We start from the raw sequence: 23,518 nt of genomic DNA on the forward strand, positions 1-23,518 counted from the left end.
ATGGCTTCAAGATTACGCCACCTCAGTATTCTGTGTTCGCACATTTAATTGCAGCAGCCACGTGTTTAAGAGGAAGGCTTTGGGCACCGGCACCTTTTTTATTTACAAATTAAGCACTGGTATGCACTATCAGGTGTCAAGGGACCACAGTAGTCTAGGTACACACATTGTCGAGGTTTGTTGGAAATTAGGAAGGGTGTATGCGACAGGCCTTTAACAGTGGATCATTTTATTTGCTGACAGATGTCACAGATGTCACTGTTTGATCTGTTTGTATAGGGCTGGCCACCAGTAACGTAATTGTAGTAGAGCAATAGTAGCCGCAACATCAGCATGGGCAGAAGTAACTCTCTCATTTGCTGCTTTAATCAACTCAGGTCTTTGGTCTTGGTTGGGGATCACATGATCACCCACCCCTGTTATTGTTATTAGGGCAGTATTTAGGCTAGATATTCAATAGGAATATTTGGTAGGATACGTCTTTGGCAGGCGCTTGCTTTCAGCTGAAGCTTTCACAGCAGCCAATGTTTCATCATCTAACCTCATCCGTGAACGAGTTATTGTAGCAGCAGAAGCCGTAGTACTACTGACTTGGCCACTTCATCAGCCAAGATATTGCCTGTAATATGCATTCCAACATGATGATGTCCCAGTGTATGAACTACATAGACATTGGTTAGCGTTTCTTTCAGATCCGCTACTTTACCCCACAGTAGTCTGTGTTTGAATCTTGAACCCATTCTGGTGCCAGTAATGCAGGTACTCACTGAAGAACTGGACAGTAGTACGAATCACAGACTATTGTCAGTTGTCTTGGATTTGAGTGTTTCAGTGCCATCAACAGAGTCTTGAGCTCTGCTAATTGTGCAGTACAGTACCCTAAGGTCTGCATGTAAGTATGATGTAGATAGAATTCACCATCCTTCATGTAGCCACTCACAACCACACAGGCAACGGATTATTGATGTTTACTGCATACTGCTGGTTGGGCTGAACCATCAGTGTAAATGATTGTATGATATTGTTCAATAAAGAAAGTTTTTGCTGGAACTGGGTATTGGAGACATTTTTGAGTTTGTAATTTAGGTTTGTAAACGTGTTCACCATCAGTGGCTGTCAGAGACGTTGCCCATTAAATCCAACGGTGGTGTAGTGTCTTGGCATTAGGAATTCTGGCTTTTGTGACAGTCTGAGGGGCTGAGAGCGGAGATACGACAATAACAAGTTTGCCCTGGGCCAGAGGTCTCTCTTTAGTGACAGCCATCTGAAAAGTAGTTACAACTTTTTCTGTGGTAGCAACGCGTTGTTCAGCTGTGGAATACAGATGTGATTTGTATGCTATAGAGCAGTATCACCCTCATTGAACATTACATAGGTGAAACCAATGGCAACTGTGATTACTCTGATGACCAAATGTGCTTTCTGTGTAAGTGTTTAGCTGCAAGCAAGTCTTTTGCAATGCTCTAAGAATGCGTTTGTTCAGCTGTCCAATATTTACTTGAAAAATCTGGATGTATTAAGTCATATAATAGTTTAATGCGTTATGCATAATCTGGAATCTAAGCCTCATATTTATACTTTTTTAGCGCTGCATTTGCGCCGCTTTTTGACATAAAAGCGGCGCAAACTTACAAAATACAATTGTATTTTGTACGTTTGTGCCGCTTTTGCATCAACAAATGACACAAATGTGGTGCTAAAAAAGTATAAATATGAGCCTAAGGTTTGCCAAGCTTTAAAAAGCTCAACAATGACTGGAGCTTTTTGATGTTGTTCGGTAGTGTAATTGTGCACATTGTTCTAGAAATTTAGATCCTAGACTCGTTCCTTCATCTGATCATTCATATCCCACAAACAGGACACTAAGGAAGGCTATTTTTGTTTATCTAAAATTAAGTTAGTAGCCTAATCCGGAAAATCCCACAACAATGTGACTCACAGGTCTTATCTGTTGAATGAGAAAATCATCCGTAAGGAAGATATCACCTACGTAGGAAAATATCTCAGGTTTAATGTCACGTAAAAATGAAGTTAACACAAGCTAAAAATAATCCTTCCTGTTGGAGTCTGCAAAATTTTCTTTGTCACCCTAAAGTGCTAAAACTTGTTAAATTTCTACTTTCAGATGTTACATTTTGACAGAAGAAACCGTTGGAAATATCCAAGGGTGTCTTGTATTTTTTGTGCACTATATTGTTAGTAAGTGCTATACTGTGTGCATTATGAATGACAAATGTACATATATGACTATTTAAATGTCAGTAGTCTAAGACTATTCTATATAGCTGGTCCAATTCAGCTACAGGAAACAACGGGATGTTCACGGGTGCTTTAGCTTAATGTTTATTTGGATATTGTGGTTGTTTTTGCCACCTAATTGGTATTATATGCAAGGTTGTGCCTTTATTCCAACCTACATGGTTGTGATACAGTGATGGTGACGTGCTAACGCCCAATCAATAGAACAAGCCTCCCTGGGCCCTCTCGAAACAAGGGGGAAGAAAGATGGTTCAATTACCTCTTCTCCATGTGGGAGATTATGGACAAATTCTGGTGGCCAATATTTTCCAGCCAATAAAATATCATAGATGGCAGTTACATGTTCCCATAATTCTAAGATTATAGCAGTTTAGAGGGTGCTCCAAATGTGGAGATTCTCCCCTTTCTTATTTAGGTGTTAGTTTCTGTTTATCTCAGCGTTTTTTAGAACCCTTAGGTGCTTGCTCTGTAGAATCCTTTTTGGATTTACCTTGTAATTGTGTAATTGTGTTTTACTAGGTCTGACTCCCAGACTATCCTGACTAATACTAGAGTAGATCTCGGAGAAAATGTTTGGCAGGTTGCATTCGTGATCCTGTACAGGAACATACCAGTGCATGTGCAGTGCTAGTACTACTACTTACTCCTTAAGATTACTTAATATTAGAAAACACAGTAGCAAAATTGCCCATTAATTGCATCCCAAAATCCACGGCTGGGGCTGCTCTGTATTCATCTTTTGTTTCAATACTTTTGGAAGGTTGGCCATTTTGGTGTACCGTGTTTGGTAGTGTAGAGGGTTGCAAATACTATGCCCTAAGTGTTGCAGTTATCTGCTGTGGGAACTATCCCAAATGGCAATCACATAGTGAGAATTTTATATTTATCTTGCAGTACTGTATTGGGAAATACTGCCTCCAGCGCGTTTATTTTTTGACATAACCAAAATGGAATTTCTTCCCATTTGGGGGGTACCTTACCATAACTGAATGTACAGTTGCAGAGTTAATGCCTGGTGTGATTGCGTGTGGTTGTGCTGGAGCAGCACGTACTGGAATAGTATTTAATGTTTGCATTACAAACTGTATTAAGAGTCTATATATTGCTCTAAGCTCAATGTATAAGCTGCGAACCTTAGCTACCGCCAAGGGGCCTGCATCAGAATGCAGTGTGTATGTGGCCAATAAAGCTCAGGTAGGAGCATCACTACTCAGGGGACCTATCCTAACATAAAATATTGCTTGTGTTAGGACACCATCAAGACAGTTACTGTGGTCTTTAAAGGACAGAAGTATCCCTAAGTATGAGTATGCAAATGTATTAGTGTTCGCATCAACTGCTGAAAAATTGCCCAAGAATAATATGTTTCCGTTCTATAGGCTGGATGAGCCTCAACTACAAATGTGACAGAACAACCCTGAGCTGTAAGGCCATTAGCTAACAAATTAGCAGTGAGGGGAGGTTGCATGTTTACTGCAATTACCACCCTTTGCGGGTTTGCCATGGTAAATGTACCTGTTCAGAGATAAGGGCACCAAATGGGGGGTGATCCTTTTAAGGTTTAAGCTTGAACAACCTACAGCATCGTATAGGTAAATCCTTAATACAACTGACGTCTCAGTATATGGTATTGAGGTGGCTTTAGTACCTAGTGAGACAGAGATACTCAGGAGGATCTGAAAATCAGTGTCTGACCAAATGTTGGCGGTGCCATGTGTCACTGGCTCTCATTGTACCAATGAGGCTGCTGGATTTGGGCAGCAGCATCACAAGAATTGTGGGTAACTGAGTTTAATCCCACACTATGTGACAACTGTCGGCCTAATCCATTACCTGCAAGTCAGCAGCACCTCACCTATGCTCAAAAGCAAGGGTTATTTTTGGCAACCGGACGCATGACATTGTGACTTCTTAGGGAAATCGTGGTGAATCAGATCTTATTCTTTTCTGTTAGTTACATTTGTCTGACACATTCAAAGACAAACAGTGGCAGGAAATGGTTCAGCAAGATTTACTGATTCAACTGCATCCCAGATAAAATAACATGAACTGCAATAATTAGAATGACAAAACATACTAGAAGCAAAATGGTGACAAAAAAAGTGAAACACAAGAAAAGTCCCCCCATACTGTCACAATGCAAGATGTTTGATACCTACCTATGGTATTAAAGTTCTATGTTAGAGCACAGCAGGATAAGCCCTAATTCGCCCTTCAGGGCCCCCCAGAAAGACATCATTTCCCATACCTGTGTGTGACAGTAGTAATGGAGCCTGTCATCTATAGAGACACCATCTCAATGTAGGCCAGGGAATCAGGAGTCTCAGCGAGCAGTTGTAGCGAAGTCAGACAGCATGTAATAGCGATCATCTGACTGGAACCTCCCTCTAAAGTGGAGGGGACAGAAAGATATTTTATAATAAAACAGCTAGTGTTCTGAGAAAAGTGTACCCACATAAAAATAAGTATGTTTCTGCGAAATTTTAACAATGTGGTGTACCAATTGTGCTGGCGATCCTATTTTGTCAAGCCTTGGGGAACCCACAGAGTGAAAGAATGTTGTGCTAAGAAATGTAAATGCTTTCCTAAGTGAAAGACAGCAAGATAAAGGAAAATAAAACATCAACACAAATGTGATTATTTATAAAAGAATAAAATAAAATAAAATAAAATGAAATGTTACTAGGCTAAAGGGCACAGACTGTGTGCCTTATTGCCCAAATAACATGTCCACAGACATTGCTAAAAAGGCATCACAACAGGACAGCCAGGAGTACGGCGGTTCAACCACCCCCGTGAGTCTGGAGGTCTTGAGACTGCTAGATTCATAATTCAGTAGGAATGTATTTTTTTAAGTTAAAGTTCAGAATATAATTGTAAGGTAATTTCCTAGATTTAAATAACAATTTAATTAAAGATAAAGGGCCTCATTATGAGTTTGCCAACTCACGGGGAGGATGCCACCGTCATACCAGTGGTGTCTCCCCTAATGTTCTCGCCGGGCTGACCAGCAGTAACATTGTATTATGCATTCCTGTTGAGCTGACCAGTGGGAACAGTGCTACGATATTGGTCTCAGCTCCCTTAAGGGAGCTGAGGCCAATACCATAGCACACCAGCACCATCGGAATGTGCACTGTCTGCAAAGCAGACAGTGAGCATTTTGATGATGCTGGGTAGGGGGACACTGCACTGCCTACTCAAAGGGTAGTGCAGGCCCCCCCCTGCTATCCCCAGTACTGGCCAATGGAAAGGCTGGCAAAAAGCTGAGTTGTAATCAGCCAGTTGGTGCTGAGTTCGTCATCCTATCAGGAACCATGTTCCTCGTAGGGAAAGCAGTCCCCTGGAGGGTCCACCCACCAGAGCTGTAATATGGTGGTCGGACCTCCTGGAAGTGCAGCGGTCCAACCATCACTGTGAGTGTGGTAGTCCCTAGACCGCCACACTTGTAATGAGGCCCTAAGATATTAGTATCATAGCACTATTTTTCTTGTGTTCTTCATGTAAAATAGATGTGTACATTTAATTCATATTCACATTTGACATAAAAATATTGTAATATTATTTAGAATATTAGAAATGTGGCCATATATTAAAAATTCCAATCTGCCTCATGAGTTACTTGCTAATTCATGCTGCAGCATTTTAAAGACTTGCTGCACTTTTACAGGAGTGAGCTCAAGACTATCACAATAGCCTATGATATGTTTTTCCCCAAATAGTATGTCATGATTTGCTCTGAGAACGTCCTGCATTCTCAGGTGAATAAAGGCTAGCATCAAATTTGAAACCATGGTAACCTCATCAGAAGTAAGGACCTTTTTTCCTAAGAAACCTATGAACTTCATAACATACATCTCCAGATAACTTAAGGTACTCCAGTTTGTTTTCATGTTCCACAGGTAACATTAGCGTGCATTACAAAGGTATGCCTTTTAGGTTATGTGCATCTAAGCCAGTGTGTAATATGTCAACACAGGAATGGTTGCAATGTGTATTTTTAGTACTTATGCAGTGAGCACTTGTAGAAGGGCATTTTTTTCACATAGATAAGTATAGGCTTCAATGTGTTAAAACTACATTCAGCTTTATCATGCAGAATTCCATGGCCAACTGATGCTTTAATGTCCCTGAAAATCTTTATTAAATAGACTAATTGTCGAGGCGGGCCAATCACCTGAAAAGCAGGATGTCTGCAGGGGCGATGGTATACTCCCCGACCTCCTGGAACACATCTTGGCACTTCCTGGTGGACACAGAAACCCCGGCAGGTGTCCCAAAAGGAAAGAGGGAGTGGAAGAGAAAGAGACAAAACACCGCCATGTCTTGCTGGTCCAGCCAGGCACCCTGTATCTTCGGGGGGGCAGGTCATTGTTGACAGAGTGGTAGTAGAGTTAGTGCACTCAACTTCCTTGAAACTGAGTCTCTCTTTCCGATATGGGCATGGGAGCGGTAGAAGAACACGAGGGTTCTCCAACACTTTTCTTGGATAATAATAACTGTTTGTACAATTACTAACCCCTGCATTACCAAAAACCTAAACTGAGTACCATAACAGTAAGTACTGCAATACTGGGGCTGACTTCACAGAGATTCACTGTTACACACTACAATAAGAACTGTGGTTCCATTTATCCTGCAAAAGAAAGACAAACAAGGGCATTAATTATATCACATATAACTTTCCTGCATGCATAAGGTTAAACTAAAACGAACAAAAACAATCCAAGAAATACGAATGTCCACTCTGGGTTTAAACAGTTAGGGTGGCACAGTTTGGTTTGGTTTCACTGTGTGTGTGAAAAACCCTTCAAAAGCAAATTCCTCAAACCTGGAACTCAGGCATGAATGACACAATTTAAATCCAAGAGTTATGCTATTAGAGAAAGAAAAGTCACGTAAATGCTCTTTTAAAATTGCACTGTCACTTTTTGTAGCACTTGAGCTCAAACAGATTTCCTGAAGCACATTTAGGCAAGTAACTACAATAATAATGTAGACTTTTCAGAAATGCATCTGTCTCTTCAAGATAAGTACTCTGCCAAAATACGAGGTCTGAAATACACCAGCTGTTCTAGGAAAGTGCGGTGCTCAAAGAACAAACTCCCTGGAGAATACTAGTCACTTAGCTGCAGTCTTTTCCGGTGTGCTGGAGAAATGCCTGGTGTCGGCTGGTACAGGAACAAAGAAAATAATTGCCTCAAAAGTCCTGAATATGAGGATGACAGCAGGGACTGGACTGCCAAATCAGATGCTGAGATCAGGAGGCAAAACAAAGCCAAGCAGTGAGGCATGCTCTGCTATTTATAGCTAATCAGGAAAGCAGTTGAGTTTCCACATGTAGATGAGTCATCACACCCCATTAGAAGCACATATCTACACCTGCTCGCAGTAGCAAACAAGCATTGGGAATGTGTACTGCTGATGTTGGGGACATTGATAAAACCAATTGTGTAACACTGCACATTTTGTTTACTTAGAAACATGAAGGTTTAACCAAGAATGGAGATGTGATTTAACCCTAATCCCTTGGCATGCAGAAAGATAACGCAGGAGGCACCTTGGGGATTCCTGGCACTATTTTCAAAATTGATCCATGAAATGTTGGCCTTCATTCATAGCAATAGCTGCCTCATTTTCTACAAGAGGCTGACTGAGTGGACCTTGTCTACCTGTGTATGAACTCCGCTCCCATAAGAACTGTCTTTCACAACTTCTCCTGCTATTGCTTCCTTTTGTTGAATTTCATCATTCAATGTTTTTTTAAGGTGGAAAGGCTGAACACCGAATGTGATCTTTCACTGTATTTAAGCATCTTCATAACAGTTGTGGTGACCTTATGTTCTTCCTCACTATACCAATGATTAAACAATATGAGAAGAGCCATGTAGAATAATTTTTCACCTGCAGGCGGCAACTCTATTTACATTGTTTGCTGAGACTTATTTAAACTTTTTGACGCAAAACTGCGCCGGCGCAGTTTTGCGTAAAAAATATTACCGCCTGCTAACGCCATTTATCAAACCACAGGTGTAAGTAATTTTTTTTTACGCACACCGCAGCGTCACGTTGTAAAGGAAAATGACGTTAACGTGGCAGAAATGACTGTGGGCCAATTTACGAAACCGCAAACCAGATATGCATAGTGTTTTGATGCAATAGCGGCAAATTTCCCCGCAAGCACAGCCATTTCAACAGAGGAGAGCCAAAATGGAGTCCAGATGCCTGTACAGACCCCAGGAAGATGACAACAGACCAGGAACCAGCCAGGAGGACCCACACAAGAACCAGGACAGGGAGAAGAAGAAAAGAAAGTGTCACTTAAGTGCAGAGGAGCAGGAAATTCTGGTAAAAGAGGTGATGGAACACCAGCACCAACTGTTTGTCTCCTCAAAGTTCCCAATCAGTAGGAGAGAGGCAATATGGCAACAAATTGTTGACAAGATTAACAGTATGGCAGAAGTACGCAGAACAGTCATTGAGTGCAAGAAACGCTGGCATGACTGCAAGCGCAGGACCAAGAAAAAGATGGCCAGGAACAGGAAGCCAGCACTGCAGACTGGAGGTGGGAGTCCAGCACACCAGGAGGCCCTGGACCACATGGAGGAGATGGTGGTAGCCGTCATCCCTGAGGAGATCGTCACAGGGATTCAAGGACAGGACAGCGCAGACTACCAGGAGACAACGCACATGCAGGGTAAGTCGCATGGGGAATTAAAATGCACTAATGTCAACTACAACCGGGTGGGGATACTGACTTCAAAATGAATGGAAATCATCATATACATGGAGTGGCATGGGTAAAGGGGTACGGCATGGGGGCATGGCCTGTACAGAGAAAAGCTGGGGCACACCCTAACACAACACCAACAACTATTCCATGGGGGTATGCTGCCATGCCAATGATGTAGCAAAGGTAAAGCCAAACCAGGAGTTAAGAGCACAACGTCAAACTGACATCTTGTCACACGCCACCCACTATACCCCCTACATTAAGAAGGGCCCAATTAACAACCTCTAGCCATACCGACAACTGGAATGTAACAGTGACAACAGTTGCCACTACCACCTCCGCTGTGTGTGCAGCTCAAGTAGCCAATGGCAGTAACGTCCCCATGGATCATACACACCTAAATTAGTGGGTTGAGGATGACAACTTTAACAATCTCCTGAAACTAGACAAATGTTCCAGTCCTGTCAATTGTGAATGCCCATAGTTGCCGCAACCATCAGCCAATGTCATCAACATTAGGAGCTACACAGCACTAAGGTCACACCCATGCAGCATATGCCAGCGTCCATCCTGTGCCTGGGTCACAATGCAACATCCCAAATGTCATACTGCTCAGACAACAGCATTGATGGGGAAGACACATGTAACTGGTCACTGAAATACACCTGCTCAGTCAGAGGAGGAAATAGAACACTGCTACGACTATCAGGGCAATCCAATGTACCACACATTCCCCAACATCAGCAGTACACATTACCAATGCTGACATCCATATCGTGCCATAACATTACTATGCATTGTATACGCTACATTTCAACTACATATAGGTGGATGTGAAAGATCAGAGACTGGGGCAGGTCCAGATTGTTAAGTGTGCTGCTAGTGCCATCAGAGCACCCACAGCCAGTGAAAGGTCTCACCATGAGAATGGATGTAGATGGAGGGTTGAGTAGGACAAGAAGGTGGCAAATCACTATTTGGCCTAAACGAACACCTAGAGGAGATGATGCCGACAAGTCAAAAAACTTACCACAATACATGTGACGTGCAGGTGGGGCATAGGCCTGGGAGAATGCCCATCTGAAAGACTGGAGCAATGAACAGGAAACAAGATCACAATGTGAAATCATCACAAGGCAGGCATGTCACGTCACCAATGCCACAACACAGACACACTAATTGTACCCTATTTCATTGCAGAGGACGATGGATCTCCTGCGGATATGCCTGTCCAGGACTACCCTGATGACATGGATGACGAGCTGACAAACATCAGCCACCAGATCCTCCAAGATGTCCTTGGAACCCTCCAGACCCCACCGTCAGTCACAAGGAGGAGCACAGAACAAGCAGCCATCACAGAGGACCCAGCCACCACCCCAATTGTAAGACCTTCCAGCTCCAATACAGCTGAGGACTCAGATGACACAGGCACCAGCTTTGAGAGAACTGTAGTCGGAGTACAGCGGGAGCTGGCCAAGGAGGTGCGGGTGGGGATGCACACTATGGCAGCCAGCCTAGAGGGGGTGCGTTTGTGAATGAGCAGATCAGGCAGCAGCCATGCAAGCGCTAACATCCATCCTGTAAGGACTACAACAACCTGTAAAGGAATTCACCACTGCAGTAAGGGAGTTGCCACAACACCTCGCACCCCAAACCTTCCATTGCATGCACGAATGCAATCATGACCCCCTCAGGGCCGACCTGGCTGCCTACCATTGTGATGTGGCTGCTATTCTTAAGAACCAGCAGATCCTCCTTGCAGCAGTACTGCCCTTAAGACCCTCACAGGTAGCAGTGACCGGTATGTCTGACTCCACGTCTTCAAACACTGAGGTGTGTGTTGCCCCTTCACAAACACCACCACCAAGGACAGAGGAGGCAACACACACATTAGAAGAAGAAGACATGGAACAGATCACCTTCACACTTAAAAGTACCCGGAAGCACTAGTCCCTGCCACATGGTCACCTATTACCAAGGTCCTGCGCTTTGTAACATGCCAGTCTTGCAACAACTGTACTCAATGACTGTTCTGCAAACCACTGTATATCCTGTCAGCCTGCCCAGTGATTGTCTCTCACTTACTCATTGGCAAATCCTGTCCGTCTGCACTGTCTGACACATCACCCCAGCATGTCAAATGCATTTTCCTTTAGCACTTGTGTAGGATCACAATGGAAGATGTCACTATAATAGACTCACAATCATGGACAATGTACTTATAGCACTACAGCACTTTTCAATAAATAGCACTTCTACAACCACTTTGTCTCTGTGTAATGTGACACATCAACCGTGCAGTAGACCATTGAATTTTGCCTCCTGACAAATTAAATAGCTTGTCAATACAACTGTCATGAAATAATGTGGTCTGATAACTATGCACAGTGGCCTGGATTCTACTATACTCTGCCCTTCCTGAGGGTAATATCTGATGAAAAGAGAAACCATACACCAAAATACTGTGTTGGACAGAATAATGCTTCCTCAAGGGATATCTAAGCCATTAAATAGTGCCAGCAAAATGTTGCTTCTATAAAAAACTAACACATATAACATTGCCCACAAATCTAAGCAAACAGTCAACAAACTGCATGAATGAAGGTGTCTGAGTTTACATCCAAATAAGTAATCATGCTGAACAGTGTCAAAAATGATCTATGTGAGTCATGAACACGATACTACAAGAGTGCTTACTGCCACTCACCTTATAAGGGTTTCCTTGAACATCACACTGCAGTCAGACATAACACAGTGTCCCCAATACCAAATCTTGAAGCACCGTATGTGACATTGAAAACATACTTATTGAAAAAAACACGTTGGGATCCATAGTAACTGTGATTGGTGGTTGCAATGAATGGGCTAATCTTTGCAAGGTAGCTTTGTGGTAGCTGCCAATGTCACAGCTCATTTGGGATTTGTTTGTACCATAGGATACAAATTGTAATGCAAAAGAAATCATGTACACTCATGCCAATGCCCTGATCTACAAGCATTTCACACATACTGTAAAGGGTTCACTACATATTTATTAAACTGTAAAAACAGAAGAGAAAAGTCGGGGAAAAGCCTTACCTACCCTATCTACCCTAACTGTCCCTAACTAACCTAAGCTAAACTTGCTTATCACATGTAACAAAACATTCTAAACATCAGCCCCCTACCCCCCTTATGAGACGGGACACATGGAGGACAACAGATACTAACCTAAACACATACTATCCTATACTAAACAAATATATATTTTTTTGTAATTTTTTATTTTAATATTTTTTATATTTATGTATTTATTTTTTTCAAAACACACAAGAACCCCAACATTGCCCAACATCCACCCACCCACACCCTAAAAAAGAAACAGTAGAAATAATCAGGACCCCCACCCACTAAGACTAACTAAACTAACAGCCTATACTAACCTAACACTAAGCCCCCTAAACCCACAAAGTATAAGAATAAGGAAAGAGGAGGGAGGGGAGGGAATCATGTCCATCAAAATGTCTATAGGTTGGCCCTCCGGAGGGTCCGCTTAATGGACCGCACCCGCCGGTTAATAAGGCGAACATCCTGCACCAGGTGACTAATTTTTTGCAGGACACGGTCCAATTTACGCTGCATCTCCACAAAAGCAGCAGGGTCAATAGCTGCAGCTGGGGTGGTCTGTGTGCCAGCTGAGGAAGTGTGGGGCCGTGTAGGGTCAATGTCTGTGGGCTGCCCTGCAGGTGGTTCTGTGCTAGGGCCTGGAGCACTTGCTGATGTTGTTGCCACAACGGTCCGAGCTGTTGGTGGTGCCACCTGGGTGGTAGTGGTGGTGGTGCTGGTGACGGCTGTGGTGGGCAAAGAAGGGCCACCCTGTGGGAATGCCCTCCAGGCTCCAGAGGCCCGTTCATTTTGGTATCTGCGGGCCATTCTTCGGTACCCCGACTCTACCTGCAGTATATGCTGGTACCTCATTGCCCGCCTATGGAATTCCCGTACCTGGATGGGTGTCATATTTGCAGCTGTGAAGACAAATTAAATAAATTACATTAGGAACTGCATTGTGTGAAATGGCACAAGAAGTAAATCAGACAATACATCTATTGTACTTGTAACAGCTCATATCATTATACAGACCATTGAATGTCCCTGAGGAAGTATATGGCAGGCCAGCCTACAAAGGTCGTATCACACATAGCACGTCCAACCCCTACAAGATGGGTAACAACTGGCATGTTTTGGCATCAGAATTCTGCCAGTTGTCAGCTAACAATCATGCAGCACATCCTCCGCCAATGCCAGGGCTACAAATGTCATTGTACGGGATGGAAATCTAGGGCCACATGATCTGCAAGTTGTAAATGAACTTGCTAGTATAATACTCATGTGTGAAACATGAGTGTGTATACTAGGTTCAGACAAAAGATTCACTGATTTAAATTTCTGTGTACCAAACTTGTATCATCAGTCCTAGGTACACTATTCACAAACCCATGCCTGTGTTTGAGGGTGGGGGGGTGGAGAAACAACTAACAATTTCAAACAACATGGATACCCAGGAAGCTTATGAAAGCTGGACATGTGTTTGGCTCTACACACACACCACAGGTAAGGTGTATCTACAAATAGGAGACAGCAAACCCTTGACCAATCCCAGCGCCACACATGTCTGGAAATGCAGACCTTTGTCCACATCATATATTTCCAGTAAGCCATGACTTACAACTAACACAGAGATCCAAAAACACCCCGGCCATGATTTGCATGTACACCTAGGCCATTGCACTCATGTGCCACATACTCGTAGCACTACATGTTGAGCTACATGCTGCTAGGAAGTTCAACCGACAGTTTAATAAGTACATTAGTGAATAGGGAAGCAGAAGTCTGTGGGTAAGCATTTTACAGCCCCATTCTAGGAGAATTTGTGCCTGACTGGCTGACTAAATCACAGATTAGGTCCAGTGCAAATTTTGCTGATACAAGTGTTATCCACATGACTCATCCCCATTCACATTGCGGGGCCTACAGGAGTGACCTAGAATCCCTAACTAAGACAATAGGATAAGCATTGGCCAACTCTAAAATGCTGATAAAATGAAATCCCACTTATGGAACAAGACAAATGATGGGCCAGCGCATCACACCATGCTATGTGTTCTACACACAGGAGTCCATCACACATCACCAGCAAACACAACACATAACAGACAAATCAACACTTACTGGAGTTGTCTGGGTCCTCGAATGAAGCCACCTCGCCCACAGTGTAGGGTGCGGGTCCACCTGTAAGGCATGGAAGCGAGAAATGTGCTCAAATTCTGTGCACTGTCCAACAATTCCAAAGACAAATACTATGTGTAAGATTACATAAGTAAGTAAAGCCACTCAGACATGATGATACTGCATCCGATATAGCACGGCTAACAAGTACATACCAGGGGTCTCCTTTGAAATTTACACACATATCTGCACACATGCAGTGGCCCTAATTATCATGTGGTGGCAAACATGCTCCTTCATTAGTGAGCAGACATAATAATGGAGTGTATTCGTCTCATCATGTGTATCCAAGATCGACATCCAAAGCCACTTTCCTTGAGGAGTGCATTACCATTCAACCAGCCATTGTGGCCATGAAAAATTTATGACACACAGGTACAATGTACAGAGGGGCAGGGACAGTTCTAAGCCCTCATGTTGTTACAGTTTCTTCATTTGATGTGGCCCAGCTATGATGAGTTGCACCAACCATAGAGATATGAACCCATGTGCATACCTTTGGCCAGCCATCTGTAAACAAAAGGTGGAACAACAAACACCAAATACCAAGATCTAAGATGTTAGCTGAAGGCACCTTGCACTTTTTCCCTATGTCTCCAAATCCAGATCTGACATGTATCCGAAATGATGAAGGACCACAATAATCCCTAAGATTTATAGAACTTCCGTGATCGCTTGCCTTACACACTCACCAGACACACATGGCACATTTGTTTGGGCCACATTGCTATCATCAATAGACGTGAAGCCTGCACTCATTTTCAGCATCATGTAGTGTTTCGAAAGTCAGTCTAGCTGTTGCGTCAACAAATGTTGGTAATGATTTTGAAAATCTATACCACACAGGCAAATGTGACCTATATATATACATAATTGGCTCCTGATTTGTGTTGCTGTTTGACACAAAGGTGACACCGACTTACATTAAGCAAAAGTATTCAGTAAGTTTGCAGAGCACTTGCTTCCTAACAGCTAGCAATTGTGGTCCTTAACATAGTCCATCAATGACCCTGTATGTTACCAAAGCATTCCACACACTCAACAACATTGCCGGCAGATATCGTACAAATCATCTGATGTCACTACAGAGCACTTAATTGTGCACATTTACATGATTTGTACTCACCAACAGTGCCACTAATCACAATTCCCAGGTGGTCCAGCAGATCTTGCTCCCTGGAGATGAGGTCAGCCCAGCGGTGCTTCAGCTGGTGGTCATTCCTTGTGGTCCGATCGACGCGTTGCAAGTGATGCCATACCTTTCCCCACTGGAGCCTTCGTGCCTCGGTGTGATTCTCCTGTATCACCCGCCCACCTGCCTCAATCATAAGAGGGAGGAAATGGCACACCAGCCATATGAAACCCCCAAGCTCCTCCTCACCCATCTTGCCAAGACGTGGCCTACCCAATATCTTAGCAGAAAAATAGGGTAATAGAGGATAAAGGAGAACAAAGGAGAATAGGGGGAAAGTAGAATAAGAAAAACGTAAACTAAACAACTATCCCCAAACTATCACTACCCACAACAGACTCCTAAAAACAACAAAGACAATACAATGCTAGACAATAGTACACAATAAACACTCAGAAAGGATACAACAATAATATTTTATTCACAAAATGACAAGTAATGGACCACACAGGAGACAAAAGCACAATTTGACTAGACAAAACTCTGAACACAGCCACACAGTCTAGAAGATTCACAGCCTACAAAGTGAAAGTGAAAGTATACCCACTGTACATAGTTCTTAAACAGAATATCCTATTACATCACTTCCTGCCTAAAATGGTGGCAGTTTTTATTGTTATGTGTCAAAAAATGTTGACGCATACAGTCTGGGCGTCATTTTTTCCGACGCACAGGAGTAAAAATGAGCTTGCATCCGTATATTTTGAAATAGTCTAACACAACCAATTTTCAGGGCATAATGCGTCGTTTTTCAGGCATAAGCGCAATTTTTTGACGCTGGTGCGTTATTTTTTGATGCGTATGCATCACAATTTCAGGGCATTAACTGGGTTTGGGTCATTTTACCATTTTAATGTAATGTAACATTTGTGGCACAACTGAGATAGGCTGATTGCACCCACTTTGGTCTTGACGGTGTATGGGCACATGTGAGACATCATACTGCTGCGGACCATGATTCACTACTTCCTTAACATGATTTTTACTCTTGGCTGACACACTAGATGGCCATATGTGTGGCCTACATATATGTCTTGCACAAATTGGGCATGTTTGGCGTCAGGAGAGGATAGCAAGGTGACGCACATAAGTATAATACCTCAATGCCTATGGCTCAATGTGTGTGCATTGGCTACTAATGCAGTTGTTGACCCAGTGTGTGTGCATCACAAGATGCATTATTGAAAATATGCTTGTATGAATGTGAAGTCAATGTGTCCAATCCTTAGATGCAAGTCAGTGTGGAAATGAGAGAGGACATGTGTTAGTCATACATGTAGCAACATCTGTTGTGTGCACAAATTACAAAGCATGCACCGGATAGATGGCAGACGCTTGTTCATGTCAATGGTCCAAAAGTTGCCCATCACATGTCGTGGAAATTTGGAAACTGCTTCCTAGGCACTTGTTGTTGAACCCACCGTGAGTCAGGCACATGTACAGACTAAGTGGGTACCATGTTATTGACACGGAAAGACAAAGGTGACCCACAACTGTCATTTCACCCCACAGTTGTGGTCATATGACTGAGCCACAACTCTCCTGTGGCAGTGGTAGACCAGCAGACGAGGCAGCACGTGGCCACATATTTCCAGTGATCAATTGCACAGAGGTGTCTGGTTCATGTGTGTGGTCCAATGTTGATCCTGTATATTTTTAGGGGTCTATGCTGTCATAGTTACGTCCAGGTCTAATCATGAGTCAGTGGTGGCTATTCCTGTATCTACTGAGGATCCTTGGGAGATTAATGGAAGTAAAGTCGATGAGGACATGAGAACCTACATGGGGATGGTCCTACCCTGTCACTGTAGACGTGTTATGAGACTGTAAACAGGGCATCCTTGCTGTGCTGAGCTCGATAATATCTCAGGAGTCATGTTCTGGCAGGTGTCATTACAACATTTGTACACAGGTTGGCCTGTAAAGTTCCCACTGCATCTGGGAACATCATAGCCTCTGTGTTGATTAATCTTGCAGCTATTCAGCACACACAGGCCATCAATATGTTGTGAGCAATCTGATTCAGCATGTGAACTGTCAGTGTCCTTACATATGTGGAATTTTCATGCACATTATCAGAGGTTGCTGGTTCTGCTGGAGGCACCATACCCAATCCCTGCATACTGCCCTGGTACACTGTCACACTTTGTCGTTCATGCATACATGAGACCCAGACAAGGGATAGGCCATGATTTTGGTATTCGAAGACAATTTTACAATTATGGTACAATTAAAAAGCAGATGATGCCATACAATGTATTTGAGTACGCATTGAGGAAGCATCTGACAAAATACCCCCTGAGGAATGTGAGGTTTGGGAACATAAGTGTGGTACATATGTAGCCACAAGGAACCTTTAGGTTAATGCACAGACAGGTGCCAGTCAGGCTGACAGGATGCAGGGTCAAGCAGGATCCAACAATTTCACAAGGTACGTACTCAGTGGTCTGACTAAGACTGGTCGGAGGAAGAACAAGACAGTTGATATGGAAAACTGTGTTTTTCCTGGGTTTTGGAAGGTGACACATAAACCCAAGGGCTGTGTTACACAGCTTATTTTCTAGCAATGCATAACAGTGTAATCGACAAAATGGCAACTTATATGCTGTTCAAAGCATCTGCAAGGGCAGTGCATGTTCAAATGGGTGGTCTGCATGGAGGTGCTCACAGGTGTGTGCTGCATCAGTTTCTCACAAGTCCTGTAGGTGAGATTTGAGTTCAAATGCCCAATAGTACCTTTCACATGGGAAGCAAACCACAGTTGAGAACAGGGCTTAGAGACTACAAGCCAGTGCATTATTTAACCTGAAGTCCATGCAGACAGATGTACTATGACTATGGCATACCATACGAAAGGGTGAAGCACACTGGATTACTATTGTTAGTCTGTGTGTGTGTAGAGGAGGGAATATCTGGGTACACATGTTACCATTCCAGGGACCTCTTCAGACAGGTGGGATGAGACCAGGAGCATGGGTGTGTCTGGAGTTAGGAAATGGGCTGACATGTACATGGAATGTCATAGGTGTGGCACTTGTGCTGACTATGTTCTGCTTATATGGAACTCTAGTCACAGATAGTCCTTGCAAAGATAGGTGCTGTACGACTTACTGCTGACAAGGGTCTGGTCATACATTCCTGTTACCAATGCAATAGCACATCCACTGCCTCATGTATGAGGCTTTTTTTTCCCTTATAGAGTGATGGTGTCTTAGTTGTGTGCCATATGCTGCGATGAACCATGTTGCCAACTTGTATGTGTGAAATAGGTGTGGTCCTCTGCTGTTGCCCTTCAAAGGTGAAATGTACAGGATATATGTCATTTACAGTGTTTGTGTATGTGACTGTTGTGTAATACGCATCACAATTGCTTTTGAATGTTCTGTGTCCTGATCTGTATATCAGCAATGCTCCATGAGGCTACACTGTTATTCTGATAGTTAGAGATAAAGGTGAGCAAAAATGATCACCCAGACCATGACATAGTGATTGTTATTGGTGTTTATTTGCATATTTTGCTACAGTGGTGATGGTGAGTTGTTTTAAAAGAAATTGTTGACAATATATTGGCGCCTACGCAATCCAGCAGCTGTGTTTTGTTGTTCCCCCTCATGTTTCAGGCCACCATCCTCCTCTTCAGGCATTTGTGGCTCTGGTTCTAATAGGGGAATGTTCCTCCATAAACAAATGTTGTGCAGGGTGGCACAGGTTAAAATGATCTTACAGACCATTTCTGGTGAATATAGGAGGCTGCCACCAGTGATGTCAAGGCACCTGAATCTTGACTTGAGGATGCCGAAGGGCCTCTCCACTATGGTGTGTGTCCTCATATGTGCCTCATTGTAGGCACGCTCTGCTGTAGTTCTTGGGTTCCCAAATAGTGTCATAATCCATGGCTGGATCCCATACCCCTGATCAGCTGAAAAAGAAAATGATTGGGATCATGTTGATGGAGCTTGCCCCATTAATATCACCTTGCATGTCAGTAGCTGTCTTGTGTTGTCTGTGACTCTTTTGTGTTATTGTGTTGCTTCATAGGCTTCTAAGATGTACCATCTGCATTGGGCTGTTTCCTTGGCTGAACAAGTGTTTGGCTGCTGACTGGTTGTCAGCAGTATGTTTTGGGATTTGCAGTACAGTGTGCACTCCCTAGCATTGTGACTTGTAATACAGGTGTTCCTGTGTCTTCACTGGGGGTGAGATGATAGTTCCATACACAGATTCAAATTGACAGTGGTGGTAACACGTTAGCATCTATGTACCCTGGACATCCCATACCTTTAGACATATGCAATGGATTAATGTAAACATCAGTGAAACGCTTACATTTTGCAAGGTGACAATTAGCCAAACCTCTCCATACGTTGTGATCATTGACGTCTTAACATAAGACTGTACACTAATTTCAGATGTGTGACAGTTTCACTGCAGACCTATCAAACATGGCTAGCAGTGTCACAACCTCAGTGTGTTCCTGTCCACATGTTGCTGTCGTGGTTTATGTGTTGTGTGTCCTAGAGGGTTGCTGTGCAGTGTGTATATAAGTAGATTTCTGTACTTACCAACAAGTAGTCCATTGCCATATCATCCATCCTGAAGTGTTGATTGATGGTACAGTGACGGAAGATGAATGAGTCATGGACACTCCCAGGATACTTTGCCACAATATTGGTGATCAATCCTTGGTGATCGACAATGGCCTGCATAATGATGGAGCGTGTGTGTTTCCTGTTGCGGTATAGGTGTTCAGTTGCAGCAGGTGGCACAAGTCGTACATGTGTGCAGTCAATGGCACCAAGGACGTGTGGGAATCCATTAATGAGGTAAAACCCCTGTTTTTGTCTCCTGCTGCTTCTGCTGTGTGTTTGGAAGCAGATGTGGCGGGGTGTGAGTCCGATGATGGCATCCAGTACTTTGGGCAAGAAGGCAGAGAATGAAGGCTGTGATATCCCGGCAACCAGGGCGCCAGTGCTTTGAAAGGAGCCACTTGCCAACATATGAAGTACAGCTATCAGCTTGATTTCTGTTGGGATGGTGCGGGGTGTCAGCAAGGTGGGTGCCAACTGTGGCTCTATGTTGCGCAGCAGCTGCTGAATGGCCTGCCAATTCAACCTGTACCTCTGGATGATGTCATGTTCCCTGAGGCCATGAAGGGTTGTCCTGGTGCGGAATATCCTCTCCTGCCTTCTGCGCTGCCTTTGGGGTCCCTGCTGGTGTTGTGGTAGCTGCTGTTTCTGTTGCTGGGCTCTGCGTCTGCATGCACGCTGGATGAGAAGCACCTCCATGTCTCCCTTTTGCTGCACTGCTGTTGCTTCAGTGTGTTCTGATTAAATACAGGTGTGTTTGCCCCATTTTAATGCCTGCCCTGACCCAGGCGTTAATTTTTGACGCAAATCGGGCTGTGCTCCATTTTCTGACTCCGCCTCCCGGCCGTGCAGGATTTTTGCCCGGAAGCATAAATACGCTGCACGCCCGTTTACGTCTTTTTTTGGACAGGAACGCCTACCTTGCATATGATTAACGCAAGGCGGTTTCCCACATCCAGAAAATGACGCACACCGTGGGATTTTGGCATCCGCGGGCATCAAAGTTTAAATATGGGGCAAGGTTTGTGCTGATTGTGCGTCAAAATTTTTTACGCACATTCGGCGCAGACAGAGTATAAATATACCCCTTGGTTTGCTGTGTCTTTCTAAACAACTGTTGCAGCATGATCTTATGAAGCTACCTGTTTCTATATTTTACTGAACATGCTTTATGTATATGTAGAATTGAACTGCTTTGTAGAGATATGAGTTATATAAATTAACACTTTCATTTAGATTGTAAGTATCCATCATGTTGGTTTTTGCTATGTCAGTACTACCTGGTTCTAAATGGGTGATGTACTGTATTTCTGCAAAGGACTTCAGCATTCTTTTTCATGTTGACCCATGACCTAAAAAGACACAAAGGATGTTCAAACACTTTTTATATGAACTTGAAGAACTGTTGATTGCCTGCTGGAATAAATCTTCCAGTATGTAAGCATCTTAAAACTGAAGCTATGTATACATTCTTAGATAAACAAACTTTCTGCTGAGAACTCTTCCCTAACATATTTTATTTCTGTCTTTTGAGGCATCTTTTCAGATGTCATATAGAATGTGACGTATTATGAAACAGCAATGGAATAGTCTGCAACCAACTAAATGTCCATATTTATATTTTACACAAACAAAAAGATATGGTTGGGGTCATGAATATGTTTGAAAGCCCCAGTTCTTTTAATGTTGTATTTATTTTGTGGTGATATGCCAGTGACAGTAGGTCTGACTGCAGACATGAAACTGTATACTCTTAATTTAGAAGTCAGAGGCCTAGGGAAACCAAAGTGACAGTTTGGTATTATTTCTCTTTCGCTTTGTATCTGCTCTGTCTCAGAAAAACAGTACTTTCTACATTTATGTGACTGAAAACCCAACAATTGCTATTTAAGGCTTTTATTCTGAGACTCATTTGGACTTTCACATCTAAAATACTGCTCAATAAATGACATAACTGATTAGTCACTGTCCACTAAGAATATCGGTGTACCTTTAGCCACAATGACATGTGTGTCACTGATCAACAAAGTATGATGTGAAAGCTATGAATAAAGTATCCACAGACCTTTGCTGGGTCCTTTGTACATAATTTTCCAGGTGTCTTAAAACTGATACCACCAATATTTGAGATTGTTTACCTCAGAAACAACCGCACAACTCAGAGTTACACACTTAAATTATGCATTATACACTTTAACTCTGCACGCCAATGGAAACAGTACTCATTTATTCCACATTGAGGTGCTGTGAGGTTTATCAGGTTGCATTTGAGAATGACATTTGTATTAGAAAAATTCACAAAACTTACTGTGGCACTAATATTATAGAATTGTGCTCCTGATTAGAGAATATATGCTGCAGCATAGCACATGGTAGTTGGCCCACTTTCAAACAGAAGATGAAAAAGACACTCCACTCATTGTCTAAGACATGAATTTACATATTATAGTTTGGTTGAACTATACTCAGAAGCAGGTATCTGTACTCAGAAATCATCATAACAATCTCCCTTTCTTGTCAGAAGGAAAAGAAGAAAACAAAGGGGATTTAAACTATTTTTCCACACACTAATTAGCTCTCCTTTTGTCTGACTCATTTGTTACAGTGCCAATAAAATCACTCATTATTTCTCTAGAGTTCTTTGGGTGAGGTTTGTAGTGCTCATAGATATCTTCTCCTTTAGAAGAATCCATTCTCTGAAACTGACCAATCTCTCTAAACTTTGAAGGCTTTGTACCAGCCGAAGACAAATGTTAATCTATGTCTATATCTTTATAATAGTCTTTTCCTGTTTACACTTATTGAAGGGCTTTATTAATATTATCTAAGCTGAGAAGTTCTTGCCAAATGTTCCTATTTTTGTTTGCACACCATTCATTTACACCAGTAGTGGTTCTTTGATTTCTCAGTCAATGGTTTTAAGGTGTTTTAAGAGTTTCAATGTTCTCCTTCAATTCTAGTGTAAGATGCACTAATTTCCCTTCCAGGCCACTCAATAATTCACTTGGAGGAAACATTGCAGCTTTTGACTACGAGCAAACTGTAGCATGGAAAATTGCATAGTTAGTATAATAATATTCTTATAAACATTCAGCTGCTGCAGGTTAGCAGAAATTGGAGAGATATGTAAATTATTATGAAAACCTCTGGCAGGTATTTTGGTTAACATTAAGTTTACTTATGGTATATTTCAAGAAAGTTTGGTTAACACATACCTCAAATTGTTTCTCAGGTATTAAGTAAAGAGTAAGATTTACCACTGTACCAGATATTAGTCTTCAACATTTGCACTAGTATCTACTTTTTGGTGTTTGAATGCACTATCGGAAAAACAGTAATGACACAAAAATATTGAGCCAAGAATATTGGAATATCAAAAATATTGTCAAAAGGAATATTGAAGGTAAAAATATTGTTTCCGTTTTTTTAAATATAGTTTTAAATTATTTGATGTAAAAAATATTGCTACATGTAATATCA

The sequence above is a fragment of the Pleurodeles waltl genome, chromosome 2_2 (genome assembly GCF_031143425.1).
Source record: "Pleurodeles waltl isolate 20211129_DDA chromosome 2_2, aPleWal1.hap1.20221129, whole genome shotgun sequence".
Lineage (NCBI taxonomy): Eukaryota > Metazoa > Chordata > Amphibia > Caudata > Salamandridae > Pleurodeles > Pleurodeles waltl.